Source organism: Oryctolagus cuniculus, chromosome X (genome assembly GCF_964237555.1).
Source record: "Oryctolagus cuniculus chromosome X, mOryCun1.1, whole genome shotgun sequence".
Taxonomy (NCBI): Eukaryota; Metazoa; Chordata; class Mammalia; order Lagomorpha; family Leporidae; genus Oryctolagus; species Oryctolagus cuniculus.
The window spans coordinates 32,436,987-32,451,904 of NC_091453.1; the positions used below are offsets into that span (position 1 = coordinate 32,436,987).

At 46.3% G+C, this 14,918-nt stretch overlaps 1 pseudogene; it reads right to left on the bottom strand.

Annotated features, from left to right (window-relative positions):
- Nucleotides 1–2,125: 2,125 nt before the first annotated feature.
- LOC100349604 (dual specificity protein phosphatase 18-like) lies at nucleotides 2,126–2,832 on the bottom strand (annotated as a pseudogene).
- Nucleotides 2,833–14,918: the final 12,086 nt, after the last annotated feature.

Here is a 14,918-nt window from a genome sequence, read left to right on the forward strand (position 1 = left end):
TAAATACATGAATCGGTACCTGTCTCCAAATCATAGAACCATACATCTGAAAGAGCTAATTTGACACTTGTTAAATTAGAATTTGAAAACAATTTTAAAAACTTACATATCATCATTTAAAAAAAAAATGCCTTAAAAGACAACTTGTCCACCTGGGTTTCTGCCAGAAAAATTGCTTTGTGGGGGCTCTGCCCTAGTGTTCTATGTGCATGTTCTTCCCTCTGTAAAATGAGAGGCTCAGTCTAGAACAGGGATTTTCCTTCTTCTCCAGATTCCCCTAAATGGCACCCATGGGCACTCCCTTTGTGAAAGTGGGGGTGTACGTCGGTTTGGAGAAAAAAGACCTTTGGTTTCCACTGGGCTTTGGAGACACAGCTCTGTAGCAGGTGGAGCAATTGCGCCTTTGTTCGTCTGAAAGCCTCCGGATAAGAATAGCTGGTCTTGAGCTAGGGCCTCGGGCACAGAGGGTGTCCGAACCACCCCGGACTCCAGGGCCTTCTGGTGGAGCGCAGTCCTTTGTCCCTTTGACACACGACCCTGTGGAGCCCCGCAGTCAGCCAGACACGGTTGCTGGATCTAGTGGTCAGTGATTCTAAACAAGGCCTTTTGGGAGAAGTGCCAGTGGTGCCCCCTCATTTCAGGACCCCTAGGTCACACCTAGATGAAACATGATGGGGACTCTGAAAAGGCTACTAAGTCTAGGCTTCCTCTGTGGTAGGGTCCAAAAGGATGTAAACCATTTTTTCCCACATAGCATAACTTTTAGAGGAGCACTATGTAAACAATAAAGGGCTTTGCACAGACAGGGGAATGCTGTTATGAGGACTCTCCTGACCTGGGACCAGCGTGCCCAAAAAATGTATCACCTCTGATGACAGCTGTCATTTATACTAAGTAAGCACGCACCTTGTGCTAGGCACTGTGCCAAGGAATCATGGAATCTTCACAACTCTATGAGAAATAGGCTCATTGTTTGGACATATGAGATCGCTGAGGCTCCCAGATGCCCCAAGTCACATGAAGACAAGGTGACAGGGCTGAGTCCCACAGCTGGCATCTTCCAAGCCAAGGCCTGATGGCAGGCCTGCTTTCCTCATGAGCCCTGGACCAATGCCACCTTTCATCAAAGTTTGGTAGAGAATTACCAAGGGCTCTTTGACTCCTGGCCATGTACTAAAGCACTCAAAAGGATGTTTTCTTGGCTGAAATTTTGTTCAGGGGAATGCTTTCTTTGAAACCTATCTTGGGGCTGGCATTGGCATACTAGGTTAAGCCTCTGCCTACAGAGCTGGCATCCCATATAGGCACCAGTTCATGTCCTGGCTGCTCCACTTCCGATCCAGCTCCCTGCTAATGGCCTGGGAAAGCAGTAGAATATAGCCCAAGTGTTTGGTCCCCTGCACCCACATGGGAGACTCAGAAGAAGCTCCTGGTTCCTGACTTCAGATCAGCCCAGCTCTGGCTGTTGCAACCATTTGGGGAGTGAACAAGTGGATGAAAGACCTCTCTCTGTAACTCTGCCTGCATCTCAAATAAATAAGTCTTAAAAAAAAAAAAGAAAGAAAACTATCTCATGCATAAGTCTGATCTAGAAAACCAGTTATGCCATGGTGGCAAAGATGAAAGTAGGGGGCCTGGGACCCCCCAAGGCTCCTGAGCATAGCCTGAAGGTCACTTCTCCAGTAGCTTGGCAAGTGCAGGGCTGCCACAATGCTTATGGCCCTGGCTTTGGATTTGAAAGAACAAGGTGGGATTGTGGCAGATTCATTCCTGGGTATGTCACTCTTAGGGAGGGCTGTGGGACCCCAGGTCTGCCACATGCACTGGGCAACTGGTCTCTTTGTCTTGGGTACCAGCTACCTCACCCTAACCTCAGGCCAGCAGCCACAGCCTGCCACTCACAGATCAGAAATCTTATCTTCACCATTTTATAACAGTGAGTTTCATCTGTAAAGGCTTCAAAGCTGAAGGCTATAGTAATCCTCTCTTTTTTTCTTGCTCTTATAAAACCCATCATCTGGTTTTGTTATGCATCAGCAAAAGTGGAATGTTCAGGTTCAGAGCTTGGCATAGGATGAACAACACATCTGTATCTCTGACCCCACAGAGGGTCTAGTGGGATGGCTCACAATGGCATCATCAAATGCACTTCCTTCTCACAGATGTCAGGGACCATTGCCATTGTGGAACTGACCACGTACACACTGTTCTTATCCACTGATGCTGGCTGAGCTGCTCCTCAAAACCATTGTTGGGCTGGATGGCGGGTTGGCACGACTTCTCCACATATGGGCATCCAGTAAGGACATGGCATTGTACTTTACCAGGTAAGCAAGGCACATAGTGGTTCACAGTGGTGACACAGGGCAGCAGCCCTGCTTCATCTTCACGTTGTGGATGTGATCACTGATAGAGTCAAAGAAATCATAGAGAAGTGAGGTGGGCACGTCGGCCAGCCGCACATGTGTGTACTGTACACCGTTATAAAAGGTGTTCATTCCCTCCACTGAGATGTTGATCACCGGGGTGATCTGGTTGCTGGAGAGCAGGTGCTCATTGCTGGCGGCTGCACCATTGCAGAAACACAGGCTGCTGGTGATCTGGGAGAGGCCGCTGATTGAGGGCTGCCGGAACTGGATGGGAAAGGCACATGAGGGTGCTGTCAGGGAGACGGTGGATTGGAAGTCGGTGAGGCGTGAGGTCAGCATCTTTCTGCGTGGAAAACTCTCCTGCAGGGGGAGGGCTGGCGGGTTTGTTTGGGAAGCAGCCACGCAGCAAAGCTCTGGGAGATCAAAGACCAGTTAGGATCCCTGGGCCACAATCCCAGCTGGCCCAGAGCTCTGGTTTCCATAGCAATGGTCTCTCGTCACAGAGAGAAATCAGCTGGGCTGGGTCTTTGGAGTAATCCTAGCCTCAGTTCTATGCCCTGGTGTAGCCTTGCCCTGACTCACCAGGGGCCAGCAATCCTCATGGAGAAGCCGCATGGAATCAGCTCATAGAATCAGCTCACCGCAGCCTGCTCCATCCGCCCAGTCTCTGGTGGCATTATTTTTTTTTAATATGTATTTATTTATTTGAAAGGCCATGTTATAGAGAGGCATAGTCAGAGAGAGAGACAGAGAGGTCTTCCATCCAGTGGTTCACTCCCCAGATGGCCACATTGGCTGGAGCTGCCAATGATCCGAAGCCAGGAGCCAGAAGCCTCCTCCGGGTCTCCCATGTGGATGCAAGGGCCCAAGGACTTGAGTCATCTTCCACTGCTTTCCCAGGCCATATAGCAGAGAGATGGATTGGAAGTGAAGCAGCTGAGACTCCAACCAGCGCCCATATGGGATGCTGACACTGCAGGCAGCGGCTTTACCCACAGTGCCAGCCCCATGGTGGCATTATTTTGGATATCAATATATAGCAAAGAATCAAGTGAGTGAGTGTCCAGGGTTAATCAATTTATCATTTTCACTATAAAGACTCTCCCACTGTAGGTTCCTTTATAATTATGTGCATAGAAGATACCGTTTAGGCTAGTTATGTTTATTTGAGAGGCAGAATGACACAGAGAGGGAGAGACAGAGTTCTTCCATCCACTGGTTCATCCTCCAAATGCTGATAACAGCTGAGGCTGGGCCATGCTGAAGCTAGAAGTCAGGAACTCCATCCCAGTCTTTCACCCGAGTGGTAGCAACCCAAGTAGTTAGGCCATCTTCTGCTGCTTTCCCAGGCGCATTAACAGGTAGTTGGGTCAGAAAAGGAGTAGCTGGGACTCGAACAGAGCACTCTAATATAAGATGCAGGTGTCCCACATGGCAGCTTAACCCACTGTGCCACAATGGCTGCCCCGAAGATCATTTTCAGATGTTATCATTTCAACTATGAGTGCCCACAAAATGTGTTTTTATAATCATGTTTTTATTTGAAAAATCAGCGAGTTTTCCTAATTTTATCTTGAGAATACTTTTATGACTCATGCAGGGGAAGTCCTGAACAAGGATTAGGTGTCACCAGGCCTCACAAGTGTGAAATAATTTTTGAGGAAAAATGAAGCACATCTTAAATCCTTTTCAGTATCAGACTCATGTGGCTTGGCAGATTCATAGGTTATTTTTGTTTTATTATTAATTACCAACTATGCAAATAATACAGCTTTATCCTCTCTGAAAAAGGAAGCTGAAAATAAATCTAAAATCCTTGCTGATCCCTACTCCCTCTGGTAACTACTATTACCAGTCTGGTCTGTATCCTTCCAGACATTTTAATCTACAAATTTACATACATATGAAAGGACTTTTAAAATCCATGGAAAATGGAATTAAAGGATAAGTTTATTGGAGGCCAGTGTTGTGGCACAGCAGGTGAAGCTGCTTGAAACACTAGCATTCCATATCAGAGCGTAGGTTCAAGTCCTGACTGCTCCACTTCCGATCCAGCTCTCTGCTATGGCCTGGGAAAGCAGTGGAAGATGGCCCAAATCCTTGGGCCCCTGCACCTGTGTGGGGGATCTGGGTGGAGTTTCTGAGCTCCTGGCTTTAGCTGGCCCAGCAGGAGCCATTGCAGCCCTTTGGGGATTGAACCAGTGAATGGAAGATCTCTCACCCTCTCTGTCATTGTGCCTTTCACATAGATAAAATATTTTTAAAAAGAAGCCTATTTTTGTGTAAGAAAGTTTTTCAATCTATGCAGTTTTTCTTTCTTTTTTTTTTAATTTCGAGTCCATCCTAGTGGGTGATAAACATCAGGCTTTTGTTTGTTTGTTTTAAAGATTTATTTATTTATTTGAAAGTCAGAGTTACACAGAGAGAGAAGGAGAGGCAGAGAGAGTCTTTCACCTGCTGGTTCATTCCTCAAATGGCCACAACAGCCAGAGCTGGGCCGATCCGAAGGCAGGAGCCAGGAGCTTCCTCCGGGTCTCCCACAGGGGTGCAGGGGCCCAAGGATTTGGGCCATCTTCTACTGCTTTCCCAGGCCATAGCAGAGAGCTGGATCAGAAGTGGAGCAGCCCCTGGACTCGAACTGGCACCCATATGGGATGCCGGCACTGTAGGCGGCGGCTTTACCTGCTATGCCACGGCGCCGGCCCTGGCAGCTTTTTTCATTACACATTTCCAATAACTTTTTAAAAGTTATTTTATTTATTTGGAAGGCAGAAATTATAGAGAGAGAGAGAGAAAGTGAAAGGCAGAGAGAGAGAGACAGAGAGACAGAGAGAGACAGAGAGATCTTCCATTTGCTGGTTCACTCCCCAAATGCCTGCAATGGCCTGGGCTATACCAGGCAGAATCCAGGAGCCTGGAACTCCATCTGGGTCTCCCCCATGGGTTAGTACTTAGGCCCAAGTACTTGGGCCATCCTCTGCTGCTTTCCCAGGTGCATTAGCAGGGAGCTGGATCAGAAGTGGAGCGGCCGGGACTCAAACCAGTGCTCATTAGCCAGCACTGCGGCTCACTAGGCTAATCCTCCGCCTGCGGCGCCGGCACCCCGGGTTCTAGTCCTGGTTGGGGCACCGGATTCTGTCCCGGTTGCTCCTCTTCCAGGCCAGCTCTCTGCTGTGGCCAGGGAAGGCAGTGGAGGATGGCCCAAGTGCTTGGGCCCTGCACCCGCATGGGAGACCAGGAGGAAGCACCTGGCTCCTGGCTTCGGATCAGCGCGGTGTGCCAGCCGAAGCGGCCATTGGAGGGTGAACCAACGGAAAAAGGAAGACCTTTCTCTCTGTCTCTCTCTCTAACTCTGCCTGTCAAAAAACAACAACAACAACAACAAAAAACAGTGCTCATATGGGATGTCGGTGTCGTAGGAGGAGGCTTAACCTGCCTCTCCAGGATGCCAGCCCCTCTGGGAACTTTTTGAAGACCCCTTGCCTAGAAGGATTTAAAATTTTTTTCACCAAAGTAAACTTATCTTTATTCCATTTCCATAAACTTTCTGAGGCACTCTTTATATCATAGTGTAGCCAGACGAACACATGTTGAAAGTACGTGTTTCCCTTGTCAGAGGATTTGTATTGTGTGAAAATCAGTGTAATGTGCAAGAAAGAGATTGGAGAGAAAGGAGAAAAAAGAAAGGAGGTTCTGTCGAGAGCGGTCATTTACTTCTTTGTCTTTGTTTGGCCTTTTCACTTCTGGTCCCCTGTGTGCATTTTTGGCAAGTTACAACACCATAGTTGTCTGCACAATAGCACAAGCAATGTAAAGATCTTGCATCCAGTTTCATAAACCGGCCACTCAACAAAGGCAGATAAACAATGTGCTGGGCTTTCTGGAAGTATCTCTTCATCAGGTCCACACACTATCAGTTCCATTTTATGAATGAAAATTAAGAGGAAGGAAAATAGTTTCAGTTTTAAAGTGCAAACCGAAGTCACGACTCTAATGTCAAATTATTTTTCCAAATTAAACCTGAAAAATATTTGTTACTCATTTAAGTACTTCAAAATACATTTATTTATTTACTTATTTGAAAGGCAGAGTGAGAAATCTTCCATCGGCTGGTTCATTCCCCAAATGGCTGCAATAGCCAGGTCTGGGACAGGCTGAAGCCAGGAACTAGGAGTTTCTTCCAGGTCTCCCATATTGGTGCAGGGGCCCAAGCACTTGAGCCACCCTCTACTGCCTCCCAGACCATTAGCAGAGAGCTGGATCAGAAGCAAAGCAGCTGGGACTCTAGCCTGGATTGGGTTGCAAGCAGAGGCCTGGGCCACACCACCAGCCGCTTAATTAGTTTAAAAATAAGGTAACTTCAAGTTTCAGACAAAGTGGTATAGCCTTATTTCTCCTTGCTCCTCCCTGATAAATACAATGAAAATAATACAAAAGTCAACGGACTCTGGAAGGCGGAAGGAGGAAAACGGACTGGCTGGAGATCTCAGGACTGGAAGAATGACACCGGGGTGAGCTCCCGACTTTTCGGTTTATTTTCCATATGCAGCACACTGGGTGCGGGAGAAGCCTATGACCTAGAATCCCCAACCAGAGAAGCCAGAAATACCGAAAAACAAAACCAAAAATCTCTTCCTGTGACCAAAGGACCGGGAGAGGAGGAAAAAACCCAGCTCAGTAAAAGAAAAACCTTTTTGACGACACTCGCCCCACCAGCAGGGACTAGAGAGTTCCGTCCCTCATTCGGTAGCTACAGGCGGCCGCGGGAAACGCGTGCTCCTACACTCCAGGAGCAGCAGTTCCGACTACGTGGGAGTCCCAGCGGCCCCAGGCAGCCTGGAGATGCACTTTCATCCCCGCGAGCCGGAGCCGCAATCGTGTTTGGCAGCCGCCGGCAGGCGTGCTCCTCCCAGCCGCATCGTGGGTACCGGGCGCCGAGCCCAGACTGCTGTCCTGCACCAGCAGCCGCAGGTAGCCACGTAGCCCCAGCAACAGCAGGTAGCCACGTAGCCTCCCGACTCCCCACTTGGTGGCACTAGACGGCCCAAGAGGGCCACTTTCCACACATAATCCCCTCCCCTCCCCGCCTCAGCTGGCACCTTGGGGCGACCCAGTGGGGAGTCTGATCTGGCCACTTCCACGAAGCACCAGCCAGCCTAGGAGGCACTGCCCTCTCCCGCCAGTGGTGTCAGCAGAGAGCTCATGCGGAGTTGGGACTTCGGCTGTTCCCCTCCCACCCGCATCAGCTGAGCAAGCAGACAGATGCTCCCGCTGCCCCGGGAGACAGAGCCAGGAGGCTGGACTTTCACCCCAGCCTGCCAGTGGTTGCTGCTGCCCCTCACCCTCACATTTAGAGTGAGAATAGAATCTCGGAGAGGAAAGGCTTACGGGAAGAAGCTCTTTAAATCGGCATGGAAAGTCCTGGAAAGACACCTGACTGACCCAAACGCGACACCAGCAAAGCCAAGTCAGAACGCCTACAAGGTCTGACAATTGAAATACACTGGGGCATATCACTTGGGTTTCAAGGTGACTTCTGAGTAACACACAAAATAGCCCGGAATAGCACCGCGAGGGTCCTAAAACCTAAATTGTCATTGGAACCACGGCCCCTTAAAGTAGGCCAGGAAAACCCACAAATATCCACACCAAAAACACATCATAGCTAACTTTTTTTTTTTTTTTTTTGACAGGCAGAGTGGACAGTGAGAGAGAGAGACAGAGAGAAAGGTCTTCCTTTTTGCCGTTGGTTCACCCTCCAATGGCCGCCGCGGCCAGCGCGCTGCAGCCAGCGAGCACACCGCGCTGATCCAATGGCAGGAGCCAGGAGCCAGGAACCAGGTGCTTTTCCTGGTCTCCCTTGGGGTGCAGGGCCCAAGCACTTGGGCCATCCTCCACTGCACTCCCTGACCACAGCAGAGAGCTGGCCTGGAAGAGGGGCAACCGGGACAGAATCCGGCGCCCCGACCGGGACTAGAACCCGGTGTGCTGGCGCCTAGTGAGCCGTGGCGCCGGCCTCATAGCTAACTTCTGAAAACTGAAGATAAAGTCTTGAAAGCACCTAGAGAGAGAAACACACACTGCCTATAGAGGAACACTGATTTAAATGATAGCAGATTTCTCATCTGAAACCATAAAGGCTGGAACAAAGTGGTACATTTTTCAAGTGATGAAAGAAAAGAACTGTCAACTCCAAATTCCACGTTCAGTGAAAATATCCTTCAGGAATAAAGGGGGAAATAGACATTCTCAGATGACAGAAAATTTATAAATTTTTCACTAGCGTACTTATCATTAGTGAATGCCTAAAGGAAGTTCTCCAAACAAAAAGGAAATGATAATTGAAGGCGACCTGGAACTTCAAAAAGGAAGAAAAACAATGAAATATGTAAAAATAGGGATAAATATAATAGACACTCCTTTTCCTCACGAGTTTTTCAATCACTTTGGATTGTTGAAGCCAAAATTATGACAGGGGCTGACATCCAGCCTAGCAGTCAAGGCACCCACCTCCCATATCCTAGTGCCTGGGTTCGATTCCCAGCTCTGGCTCCCAATTCTGGATTCCTGTCAATAGGAGGCAGCAGGTGATGCTTCAAGTGTTTGGGTCCCTGCCACCTATGTGAGACTCAGATTGCATTCCTGGCTCAGGTCTTCAGCCGATGTCCTAGTCCTGGCTGTTGCCAGCTTTTGGGAGTAAACTAGCAGACAGGACAGTTCTCTCTTCCTCTCTGTCTCAGTCTTTCTCTCTGCTTCTTGGATAAATAAAAAAATAATAAACTGTGGGGCTAGTGCTTGTGGCACAGTAGGCTAAGCCTCTGCCTGTAGCACCAGCATCCCATACAGGTGCCTGTTCATGTCCCAGCTGCACCTCTTCTGATCTGATTCTCTGCTATGGCCTGGGAAAGCAGTAGAAGATGGTCCAAGTCCTTGGGCCCCTGCAACCATGTGGCAGACCTGGAGGAAGATCCAGGCTCCTGGCTTCAGATCTGCCCATCTCCAACCGTTGCAGCCATTTGGGGAATAAATCAGCGGATGGAAGACCTTTCTGTCTCTCCTTCTCTCTGCTTGTAACTCTACCTCTCAAATAAATAAAAAAATCTTTAAAAATGCTATATCATCTGACATTGTGTCTAATGTATGTATAGGTAATAGATTTAAAAATTATATATAAGGGGGCCAGCGTTGTACTAAGTTGTCACCTGCAATGCTGACATCCCACATCAGAGCACTGGTACAAGCCCTGGATGTCCACTTCTGATCCAGCTCCCTGATAATGTGCCTGGAAAGGGAGCCCCTGCCACCCATTTGGGAGACCTGGATGGAGCTCTGGGCTCCTGGCTTCGTCCTGGACTAGCCTCAGGCTTTGGAGCCATTTGGGGAGTGAACCAGTGGATGGAAGTTATGTATGTCTGTGAGTCAGTCTCTCTCTCCCTCTCTCTCTCTCTCTCACACACACACACACACACATCACTCTGCCTTTAAAATAAATAAAATAAATCTTTTAAAATAATAAATAACAGAGAGACTGAGGGAGACAAAGAGATGGACAGGAAGTACCAATCTGCTGTTACCCTCCCTAAATTTCTGAAATAGCTGGTGCTGGGCCAGGCTGAATCCAGGAGCCAGGAGCTTAATCTAGGTCTCCCATGTGGGTGGCAGGGACCCAAGTCCTTGAGTTATCACCTCCTGCCTCCCACAGTGTGCACTGGTAAGAACCTAGAATTGGAAATAGAACCTTGACTCCAGCCCAGGCCCTCTAACGTGGGATGTAAGCATCCCTGGCAATATCTGGCCTGCTGCACCAATGTCCATCCCACAGCTTTACCATCATAAAACAAAAGTTTTATTTATTTTAAAGGAGAGAGAGAGACATCTCCCATCTGCTAGTTTAGTCTCCAAATGCCCACTATATCCACTACTGTTCCCATCATGATAAAGCTTAACTTTAAAACATATATTAAGTAAAATTAATTAACTTATTAAGTTAAAAGGCAGAGATGTGGCCAGCATGAGTTAAGCTGAAGCTTGCAACTTCAGCATCCTATATCAGAGTGCTGGTTCAAGTCCAGCTGCTCTTCCAATCTAGCTCCCTGCTAATGTGCCTGGGAAAGCAGCAGAAGATGGCCCAAATGCCTGGGCCCCTGGCACCCACTTAGGAGACCCACACGGAGTTTCAGGCTCCTTAATTCAGCCTGCATGAACCCTGAGCGTTGTGGCCATTTGGGGAGTAAAGTAGCAGCAGATGGAACATCTCTCTCTCTTTCTCTCTCTCACTGTGTCACTCTCCCTCTCTTCCTCTCTGTCACTCTGCCTTTCAAATAAATAAATAAATCTTAAAAATAAAAAAATAACTAAAATTATAATTAGGAGTGAGCATTGTGGTACAGTGGGTTACATGGGATGCCCACATCCCAAATCAGATTCTATGAGTTTGTGTCCTGTTTTCATTTCCAATCCAACTCCCTGCTAATGTACCTGGAAGGCAGTGAGTGATGGCCTAAGTGCTTGGGCCCCTGTCACCCACATAGGAGTCCCAGATGGAGTTCCTGCCTCCTGGCTTCTGTCTGTCCCAGCCCCCACTGTTTTGGGCATTTGGGGAGTGAACCAATGGATGGAAGATCTCTATCTCTCCCCCCTCTCTGTCACCCTGCCTTTCAAGTAAATAAATAAAATTTAAAAATAAAATTACATTTCTAAAGTATAAGGGTAAAGGGATCAAAATAATAATAAGATTTCCACACTTTACTAGAAGTGGTAAAATGCTGGTGACAGGAGACTGTGATAAGTTATGCATGTATATTTTAACACCTAGAACAAACATTAAGAAAACTATACAAAGTGATATACTTAAAAACTATAAATAAGTCAAAATGGAATTCTAAAAAATATTTAAGTAAACCACAGTAAGGCCAGAAAAAGAAAATAGGAATGAAAAATCAAGGGACTTAAGCCCTAAGATATCAATAATTATGTTCAGGCTCCTGAAAGACAGAAATGACAAAATGGATTTTAAATAATTATTTTAAACATTTAATTTATTTATTTCAAAGGCAGAGTGATACAAAGAAAGGGAAGGAGGAAGGGAGGGAGGGAGGAAGACAGAGAGAGAGAGATCAATTTTCCATCTGTTGCCTCAGATCCCAAATGGCTACAACAACCAGGGCTGGTCCATGTTGAAGCCAGGATCCAGGAATTCCATCTGGGTCTCCTACATGGGTGGCCATATTCTGTTGCTTTACTGGATGTATTATCAGGGAGCTGGATTGGAAGTGGAATATCCAGGATTCAAACTTGCAAGCACTCTGTTATGGGATGCTGGCATTGTTAGCAGCAGTTTAACCTGCTGCACCACAACACAGGCCACAAAAAATGGATTTTTTTTAAAAAAATACTATATGGTTTCTGCAAGAAACTCACTTCAACCACAACAATATAGGGAGTTAGAAAATAGAAACATAGGGGGCTGGTGTTATGGCACAGCAGGTTAAGCCACTGCTTGCAATGCAGGCATCCTATATCTGAGCACTGGTTCAAGTCTTCGTTGGTCTACTTTGGATCCAGCTCCCTGCTAACGTGCCTGGAAAATCAAAGGAAGATGGCTCAAGTGTGTGGGCCCTTGCCACCCATTGTGTGACACCAGGATGGAGTTCTTGGCTCCTAGCTTCAGCCTGTAGCAGCCCTGGCTGTTGTGGCCATTTGGGGAGTGAACCAGCAGATAGAAGATAACTCTCTCCCTCTGCCTTTCTCCCTCTTCTTCTCTTTCTGTCACTCTGCCTTTCAAATAAATATATATTTTTTTAAAAAAGAAAATATGGAAAAAGATATACTATACAAACAACTTATAAAAGCAGGAGTGGCTATATATTAATACCAGATAAAGTAGACTGCAGAGCAAATAAAGTTACCAGGAGATACTTCATAATGATAAATGGGTCAATCTACTGAGAAGACAGAGAAATCCTAAATGTATATGCACCAGTAAACAGTTTCTAAATACAAGAAGTAAATCTGGTAGATGTGAAAGAGAAGCAGACAAACCCACAATTACAGTTGGAAAACTTCAGCAATGGAACTGACAGAACATCAGCAAGATTATAGAACTCAACACCATGAAGCAACAGGCTCTGATTTATGCGACGCTCTACCCAGCAATAGCAAAATAACTCACTTTTTTTTTCAAAGTCAACAGGAAAGTCTCCCAACATTCTTTTCATTATACACAGGTCAAAAGGGAAGTTGTAAGGGAATTTTAAAATAGACAACATCTCCTTTTCTTTCCATCCACAGGTGTGGGATGGCACAGAAGTTGCTCACTCTGCAGACCTGAGCTGCCTCCAAAGGGAGCAGATTCCATGACATCTTCCTCAACTCAGTCTACTTTCAGATAAAAGAGAAATTTTTTTAAAATGCAACGATCTATTGACAATGAATATAATATATCAAAATGTGTGGAATATAGCTAAAGTAGAGCTGATAGGGTAATTTATAGCATTAAATGCTTACATTAGAAAAGGGAAGGGGCCAGCACTATGGCACAGTGGGTTAAAGCTCTGGCCTGAAGCGCCAGCATCCCATATGGGCACTAGTTCCAGTCCCTGCTGCTTCTCTTCTGATCCAGCTCTCTGCTGTGGCCTGGGAAAGCAGTAGAGGATGGCCCAAGTGTTTGGGCCCCTGCACCCACGTGGGGGACCCGGAAAAAGGTCCTGGCTCCTATCTTCGGATCAGCACAGCTCCGGCCATTGTGACCATCTGGGGAGTGAACCATCAGATGGAAGACCTCTCTCTGTCTCTACCTCTCTCTTTAACTCTTTCAAATAAATAAAATAAATATTTAAAAAAAAGAAAAGAAGGGAAAAATGAAAAGATAAAGGTCTCAAATCAATCAGGTAAGCTCTCAAGAGATTAGAAAAAGAAGAGAGGGAAAATAGAAGAAAACCTCAGAGAAAGCAGAAGGAATGGAATAACACACATATGAACAGAAAACAATAAAATTGTTTTATTTATGTGCATAGATAGATAAAATCAATGAAGCAAAAAGCTTTCTCTGAAAAGATCAATACAATTGATGGATCTATAGCAAGACTGACTAAGAGAGAAGACAGAAATCACTAATACCATGAATGAGACAGTGAATCTCAGTATGGATCCTGTAGCCATTGAAGGGAAAATAAATGAATTATATGAAGAACCCTATGCACATAAATTCAATAATTTAGATAAAAGGGAATAACTGCTTGAAAACCACAAACTACCAAAACTCAACCAATATTAAATGTATCATCTGGATAGTCCAATAACTATGAAAGAAATTGGATTTGTAGTTTGAAAAGCCTTGAAAAAAGAAAGGCCCCAGGGTTCACATGATTTCTACCAAACATTCAAAGAATTAGCAACAATTTTATACAATCTATCCTATAAAATCAAAGAAGAAGGAATACTACTGTGCCAGAGGTCTCCAAAACCATTCCCAGGCTTGGTGATTCACTACAAGGAGTTGTGGAACACAGCATGTATTCCTATTCATGGCTATGATTTATGGCAGTGAGAAAGCACTGTAATCAGTGCTCTCAGAGAAAAATCAGCAAAAGGAAAAAGCACATGGTGTAAAGCCTAGAGGAAAACAGATACAAGCTTCCAGGAGCCCTCTCCCAAGAGTCACACAGGATGTACTAATTCCTCCAAAAATAAATATGACAACATGAATGAAATTTTGTCTATCAGGAAGCTCATTCGAAACTCAGTTCTGGGGCCAGTGTTGTAGAGCAGGTTAAGCTGCCATTTGAGCGGCCAGCATTCCATAACCAGAGTGCTGGTTGGAGTCCTAACTACTCTGCTCCCAAACCAGCTCCTGGCTAATGTACGTGGTAAGGCAGTAGAGGATGGCTCAAGTGCATGGGCCGCTGCCCCCCACATGGGAGACCCATATGGAATTCCAGGCTCCTGGCTTTGGCCTGGCCCAGACCCAGCTATTGCAGCCATTTGTAGAGTGAACCAGCGGATGGAAAATCTCTCTTCTCTCCTCTCCCATCCTGTCACTCTGCCTTTCAAATAAATAAAATAAATCTTAAAAAAAACACCACTCAGTTCCCAGGGCATTTGTTGGGGTTTGGTCATGTAAGTCCCCTCTGCCTAGCACTTACCAGAAGTCCAGATTCCCTGAAGGAAAGCAGGTGTTCAGCATAAACGATACTGTTTGTACAAACACTTAAAGCACAGTGAGCAGTCTTATCAGTCCTGGGAATGGTCAGAATCCTCATCAAAGCCAAGTCCCAGCTGCCATCCAAGGCCCCACTGGCCTTGCAGGGAGGCCTTTCAAAGGATAGCAGTCCAGCCTGCTGTGTTAACCCTTTTCTGCAGAGCTTGCGAATTTGGAAACTTTAAGTTCTAGTCTCAGCATAAGTCACGTTTATACAAAAGTTTAGGCACAGCAAGCCACTCTTATCAGTGCTGGGACTGGTGAGAAATCCCCTTAAATCTAAGTCCCCAGATGCCCACCAAGACGGGCTATATTAACTCTTTTTTTGCACAACCTTCGAGCTCCCCACC